This window comes from Prionailurus viverrinus, chromosome B2 (genome assembly GCF_022837055.1).
Source record: "Prionailurus viverrinus isolate Anna chromosome B2, UM_Priviv_1.0, whole genome shotgun sequence".
NCBI lineage: Eukaryota > Metazoa > Chordata > Mammalia > Carnivora > Felidae > Prionailurus > Prionailurus viverrinus.
The window spans coordinates 29,373,141-29,380,881 of record NC_062565.1 but is presented as its reverse complement, the minus strand read 5'-3'; the positions used below and the strand labels follow the sequence as shown (position 1 = coordinate 29,380,881).

At 42.6% G+C, this 7,741-nt stretch overlaps 1 pseudogene; it reads left to right on the top strand.

Moving 5' to 3' along the window:
• The first annotated feature begins 257 nt into the window (after positions 1 to 257).
• On the top strand, positions 258 to 3,267 carry LOC125166415 (gamma-soluble NSF attachment protein-like; annotated as a pseudogene).
• The last annotated feature ends 4,474 nt before the right edge of the window (positions 3,268 to 7,741 follow it).

Below are 7,741 nucleotides of genomic sequence, written 5' to 3'. Positions count from 1 at the left end.
TGGTGGGCAGAGATGTAATTGTGGAGGCTGTGGTGGTCTCAGAGACCTTGGTAAAGGCCCCAGAAGCCTCAAAGTCTGGGATAGAGGGTATCATTGGCACAGATGCTGCAATGGTGGACCTGAGGGCCTCAGAAGTTATTTGAGAGACTAGGGTAGTTGAAGAACTTATGGTGACTTCAGAGGCTATGCTGAGGGCTGTAGTTGGCACAGAAATTGTAGTGGAAGGTGTGATGATCTCAGGAGCTATAGTAGAAGCTATGGTGGTGTCCACGCTTATGGAGATTTCAGAGGCAAAGGAAGAGGCCTCTGTGGACATGGTGATCTCAGAGCCTGTGGTGGACACAGACTCTGCAGTGGTGTTTGAGCTGCGGTGAAGTCTATGGTGGCTCTAGGACCTGTGATGATTTCAGAGGTTGTAGTGAAGACTGTGGTGGGCACAGATGTCATCACGGAGGGAGCAGTGCTCTCAGAGGCTGTGAAGGACAGAGATGCTGTGGTGTCAGCAGTTATTGGGGTGACTGCAGAAGGCATAGACTTCAAAATTGTCACAAGGGCTTTGGTGGAAACTGTACTGATATCAGAGGCTGTGTTGGCAGGTATCGTAGTCTCAGAGGTGGTGGTAGAGGCCATGATGGTCTCAGAGGCTGTTGTAATCTTTGAGCCTGAGTTGTAGACCATGGTAGGCACAGAGGTTATTATGGAGGACACGGTAGTCTCAGAGGCTGGGGTGCAGGCCATCATTGGCACAGTGTAGTGAAGGACTTCATGGTTTCAGAAACTGTACGGGAGACTGAGGTAGTCTCAGAGCCTGTGGTGGTTTCAGAGGCTGTGGTAGAGGTCATGATGGATACAGATGCTGTGGTGGAGGGTGTGGTGCCTCAGAGGCTGTGGTGATGGTTGTGTGGTCTCAGAAGCTGTGGTGGAGACCTTGATGGCCTGAGAGGTTGAGTTGCTCTGAGGACCTGTGGGAGGAGCCCATTGTGGACACACACACTGTGGTGTCTCCTGAGGCTGTGGTTGTCTTGGTAGTGTGCCTGGCAGCTGTGATCAAGGGTATGGAGGGCTCAGAGGCTATTGTGGACCCAGGAGTTGTAGTCCTCCCTAAAATACATTAATTTATATTCAGGAATAACCCTAATTTTTGCATTTTTTTGTATTTAATTAAGAATATTGTGCAAATTTGTCATTCTTGTTTCCTTTAAGTCAGCAGAACTACTGGTATCTAGACTGCAGTTAATCCCCCCCCCCCCCAATGTGGATGCTGTGGGCACGCCTGCTGAGTCACTTGTGCTTCTGTGTTGAATGAATCGTTTGATCAATCACCTCTACACTCTTCTTTCCTCAAGAATTTTACTAATCAGGATCCTCAGTCTTTTGGTTTCTGTGGGGTTTTTGTTGCTGTTCGCCTAGGTGAATCTTAAAATCTAACAGATGTTAAGGAGGCAACACAGACAGAAACTGCATATCATTTCTCTAACACGAAGGATTGTTGGAGCTCAGATGAAGGAGAAAATGTGTTGTTTGAAAACATAGAGGTCATCTGGACAGATATCCCCAGAAGCATTGCCTCAGCTGGGTGAAAGTAAAGGGGAGGTCACACCAAAACGGTAGGACACTTGAGCTGAGACCCTCAAGTGCAAATCCCCCCTTGATTCTTTGCGACCTTCAGCATACTGTCCCTGCCTGAGCAGAGCCCACAGATTGTTACGCATGAAATGAAGGCAGTCAGGTTGTAGCTTTTAGATGAGGCCAAATGCTTCATCACCTCTTAGTGAAGGTCAGAACTGATGTATAGGCAGTTTGTATCAGTTCTCTCAGTAAAAAGACACAAGGAAATGGTAAGGGAAAATCTTTGGAATAATTTCTTTCTTTTATTTAGTTACTTTTTAGTATAAAATGCTAGACCAAGTAGTAGCAGGGGAAATGGGTTAGAGAAGAATCTGGGAGATTGATCTAAATTTCTCTCTGATAGGTGCTCTCTGTCCCAGTCCTTCACTTTCATATTTCAAAAATATTCCTCAAGAAACGTCTGTAAAGGGGCGCCTGGGTGGCTCAGTTGGTTGAGCATCCGGCTTTGGCTCAGGTCATGATCTCGCAGTTTGTGAGTTCGAGCCCCGCGTCAGGCTCTTTGCTGACAGCTCAGAGCCTGAAGCCTGTTTCAGATTCTGTGTCTCCCTCTCTCTCTGCTTCTCCCCCACTCATGTTCTGTCTCTGTCTCTCTCTCAAAAATAAATAAACATTACAAAAATAATTTAAAAAAAAGAAACTTCTATAAAGCATATAGGATTCCAGGCATGGGACACAGTGTTAAAAAATAGGTATGAAGCTTATATTCAAGTAAGGGAGAAAGACAATGAATAAATACACAGAAAATATATGAAACAAAATAACCTATGAATCTCTGTCTAGGACTCTTTCAGGGCCCAAAAGGAAGACGCTGTCTTGCCCTTCAGACAGACTGTGGAAATAGTCGCTCAAAAGAAAGATGAAGGGCTGGAGCATCTTATCAAAGCAGATAAATACTTGAAAACTGCTTTTTTTTTAATGGCAACCAGATACTGATGGTAACACTTCTGAATCTGGAGACATAAAGCTTCTGAGCAAGCAGGGATGATGTTGAAGGAGATGCAGGAACTACCAACTGATGGAGAAAGCCAGCACAATATTTCTAGAAAATAGCACTCCCAACAGAGCAACCTTGAAGGAACTGAAACACAGCAGGCACTGGAACTAGCTGGAAAGCTCATAGAAAATGTCAATCTGGAAAACTCTGGACAATTTTACCAACAGACAGCCCACATGTTTGAAAATGAGAAACACTCCAACAGGAAGTTGAATGCTTAGGGAAAGCCTTGAGACTGCTGGCACAAGAATTGATCGGGCAGCACTCTATTCAGAAAGAAAAAATATTAATAAGGACAATAAGAATTATTCAATGGGGTATAAGAAAACAATTGCTCAAGTCTTAGTTTACCTATTCAGAAATGACTACATGGCTACAGAAAGCTATGTCAAGGAGAGTCTAGCACATAGGGTCCATGGAGGTAACAGCTGTGCTACCCTAGATCAGCTTCTGGAAGGGTATGAACAGCAAGACATACCCTGAAGCTGCAGCATCAGAGGTCTGCCCCTCACCATTCACCATGTTTCAAGTATTTGGACAGAGACGACACTAAGCCAGGCCTGAGTGTGATGGTTCTGGGAGGCAGAATCAGAAATCAGAAACAAGTCACCAGCAATGGTACACAACCATATGAATGTAGTTAATGCCACTGAACTGTTCACTTAAAATTGGTTAAAGTGGTAAACTTCTGTTATGTATGTTCTACCACAATAAAAATTTTGAGGAAAAAAGGAGGAAGAGGAGGAGGAGAATGAGAAGAATTAGACTGAAGAGGAAGAGGAGGAGGAGGAGGAAAAGGAAGAAGAAGAGGAAGAAGGAGAAGGAGAAGGAAGAAGAAGAAGAAGAAGAAGAAATCAGTGACACCACGGGCCAAGCCTGATAGTGTCCCTACCACAGAACTGATGAAGCGGAAGGTGCATATGCAGAAAACTCTGCTAGCATTCTGCTTTGCAAAAAAAGAAAAGGAAAACTTCTGGTATACCATTTCATGGACTTGGAGCTTGTTGAAGAGCATTCCATACCTCACTACAATTAAGAAAGATTGCCATTTTTCGTTACCAATTCCCCAAATCACCTGTTTGTGCCCACTACCTGTGAAACATTTTTTTCTTTCCATAAGTGCTTTCATAAGACACAAGCAAGAGTTAACATGTGCTGTCATGTTTTAACACAGTTGATTTTAAAATTTGTGAGCCAGATGTTAGATAAATTATTTTCTGAGAAAGTAGGATAATAGGTGTGGATATTCTCTCTTGGGCCTGTGTAATTTACTATGAGAGAATTTCTTTTTCCACTTTATTTAATAATTGCTGCTAAAAATGAAGTTAACTGATAAGAAAATTAATTAGAATTTTAAAAACATGTTTTGTTTTGAAAAGGATATTTATTCCCCATGATATTGGATATATATAAATTATTAAATCTTTTCCGGGGGAAAAATTGGGATAAGAAGTTTTTGAGTCTTACAATATTATTTAGCCTGATTAAAAATGCATTCAAGATCTTTGTTAAAAATCCAGGAATAGCAATATAATATGAATGTGTTGTTTATTTTTCTAAAAATTTTTAATGTTTATTTATTTTTGAGAGAGAGACAGAGTGCAAGCAAGGAAGGAGCAGAGAGAGGGGAGACACAGAATCTGAAGCAGGCTCCAGGCCCTGAGCTGTCAGCACAGAGCCGGATGAACGGCTCGAACTCACGAACCATGAGATCGTGACCTGAACTGAAGTTGGACGCTTAACTGACTAAGCCACGCCGGTGCCCCTAAATATGTTGTTTAAATCTGTATGTGCAAATACCAAGAGAAAAAGCTAAAAGTTGGAAGTTGCTGCCTCTGGACAGCAGGCATCAGGTGTGAAAAGGAGGGGTGCATCAGAGATGGCTATTTTCTGTAATGAGCCTGTAGGACTACTGGACTTCAAAAACTACATGAATTACTCTGATAAAATCTGCAAAGGAAATATACACACAGTGAGTAGGAGATGAGAAAATGAATATTGTGTTTATAGGGAATTATTTCAAGAAACTTGGCAATGACAGAGGGTAGAGCTGGGAAACATATGGGCTTATTAAGGATGGATACTGGAAGAACAGAGTTTTCAAAGTGTGGTCACTAGACCACAGGCTTCAAGGTTGGTTAAGAGCTTGTTAAAATGCAGATCCCAGCCCCTATCCCAGATTTACCGATTCAGGAACCCTAAGGGACAGGGACCAAAACCTGCATTTTAGAAATGATCTCATATATATAGAATGAAATATTATTCAGCCATAAAAAAGAAGGAAATCCTGCCATTTGTGACAACATGGATGGACCTTGAAGACATTATGCTAAGTGAAGTAAATCAAACAAAGACAAATGTTGTATGATCTCATATGTGGAAGCTAAAACAAAATAAGCTTATGGCTACAGAGAACAGATTGGTGGTCACCAGAGGCAGGGGTTAGGAGTGAGCATAATGCATGAACGGGATCAGAAGGTACAAACTTCCAATTATAAAATAAATAAGTCCTGGGGCGCCTGGGTGGCTCAGCTGGTTGAGTGTCTGACTTCAGCCCAAGTCATGATCTCACGGTTCCTGAGTTCTAGCTCCACATTGGGCTTTGCACTGGCAGCGCAGACCCTGCTTTTGATTCTCTGTCTCCATCTCTCTCTGCCCCTCGCCCCCCAAAAATAAAGAAATGTTAAAAAAAAATTTTTTTAATATAAGTCCTGGGGGTGTAATGTACAGCGTGGTGACTATAGTTAATAATACTGTATCACATATTTCAAAGTTGCAAAGAGCATAGATATTAAAAGTTCTCAACACACACATACACACAAATTGTAACTATATGTGGTGATGGATGTTAACTAGACTTATCGTGGTGATCATGTCACAATATATACAAATATCCAATCATCCTGTTGCACACCTGAAACTAATATAATATTGTATATTAACTATACCTAAATTATAAATAAATGGTTTTTAATAAATAAATAAGTAAACAAGTAGAATCTCTTCCAGGTGATTCTTGTGTACACTTTTCTAGAGCTTGTTTGGATGCTGATGGACAGACCCCAGAGAAAGAGAAGTAGACAGTGTGGGAGGGGGAGGAGAAGCCTACTGAGAGGCAGGAAGTGTGGGATGGGAACCAGAACCCAGGTTGGAGAGACACTCCTCCAATGTAAAGGGGGAGCAGGGAGGAAAAGAATGAATGCCAATGAGGGAAACTATGAAGACCTGATAGTGGGAAGATGAGGTGGTGCTTGCCAGTATTTTTGCATACTTAAAAGAGTTATAAGTATTTGTGTGTCATTCCTTGTGTGATATCTGCCTTTCCTGGTGGATTGTGAGATCTTTACCTAAAGGCAGGACCTGTTGCTTGCTTTATTCACTGATGTTATCTTCAGATCTAGCACGGAGGAAACGCTCCAAAAATGTTTGCTGGACGAATACATGAGCCTCATGTTTGATATGATGTGACATCCAAGTGAAGATGCTATGGGAAAAATAAGCCTGGAAATACAGGACTGGATTTCAGAGCAAAGAGAGGCTAATGATGAGTCTGGAAGTCCTCTGCAGTAATAATGGTTCAAATCGAAGGGGTTCACAGAGAGGCAAGAAGGAGAAAGAGAACAGAATGTGCAAGACAGCTGTCTCCAGGAGACAGTCATTGGGAGGGAGCAGATGGAGGATGCAAGAAATAAATATCAAAAGAAAAAGAAAAACACCACCCAAAGTCCTTTTGCTAATCCAACCCAGGCCTACTTCTGTCAACTCCACACTTACCCTGCTACTCCCTTTTTAGTCATTCCATCCTACAGTGGAAATGAAGAGTTATCTGGCATTGTTTTTAATACTTAAAAAGAGAAACTTGAAAGTCTGGAGGAGTCTAAGAGAGAAGTCAGGTGAAATGGCTAGGAACATAGGAGCCCAGACTTTACTTCTCCTCTGGCTAATTTCATCCACAGTTCCCACTGCCCTGGGGTTTCTGTGGTCCCTCTGCATGTGTCTCTATCCAGGGAGAGCTGACCAAGGATTCACATTTAGGCAGCATTTCTGGTAGGGATATTTTCATTTTCCTTGGCTTTATTCAGACTTGGAGGCTAACTCTAATAAGGAATTAAGGATGATATAGAAACTAGGATTTTCATGTTAGATACAAAACATTTATCAAGCAGCTATTACACTCCAGGATTCTAAGGGAAAAATCAAAATAAAGTTGCTATTTGTGTTCCTGCTTATAGTTGAAGGTTGGAGGGAGAGGAGAAAGGTGGATTTGCTGCAAGGTGAAGGTGAGGGCCACAACTGTGGTCAATGGGGGCTAGGGTCAGTACTGACTTTCACAGAAATAGGAGAAAAGAAGTTTATCATCTTTGCTTCCAGAAAAAGAATGAGAATATGCAAGCAGAGTGCCTCGGACAGAGACCTTTGTCTCCTGACTTTCTGTGGCTTCCATATCCTCTGTGATTGATGGATAATTCATGTACCAGGTCCCAGGATTCCAAAGAGAAGCTGCATTAGGATGCAGGAGGCAGGCGATAATTTTCCTCTCTTCATCTTGAAATAATCCACATTGGAAGTTGTTATCTAGCATGGTGGGTTCTACAGCAGAAATGGACTACATAGGATGAGTTGATGCCTGGAGTCTCACTAGGACATGAAGTTTCAGGAAGAATTAAAAGCTTGCCAGGGCCAGGGTTGTGGGAGGAGGAAGATCAACTGGGACGAGTTCCGTGGTAGTAGGGAGCCAGGGACTTGAACAGCTGGATTCTTGGATTCTAACACTTGCTCCACAATATGCCCAGCTTACTTTCTTGTCTCACTTGGCCATTGCTATGGGCTTTGTAGTTGCTGCTAAGCAGGGGAAGCCATAACTTTTGGCCCTCCCTCTACAGAGAGGGGTGCTTCTGGCAATTTAGGGGGATAGGAACAGGGAGAGAGAGAGAACAAGGGGATCAAATGTGTCAGAAGAAAAGGAGACCCACCCTTGGGGCCAGAGATCAGCAAAAACCTGTTTTCTCTGGGGATGTCTCATTTCTGGAGCAGAGGTCTTTGTAGCAGGCAGAAGGGAGAAAAATGAGGGTGACTGGGTCCCAAATCATTCGATATTCTTACTGTGCCAGCATTCAC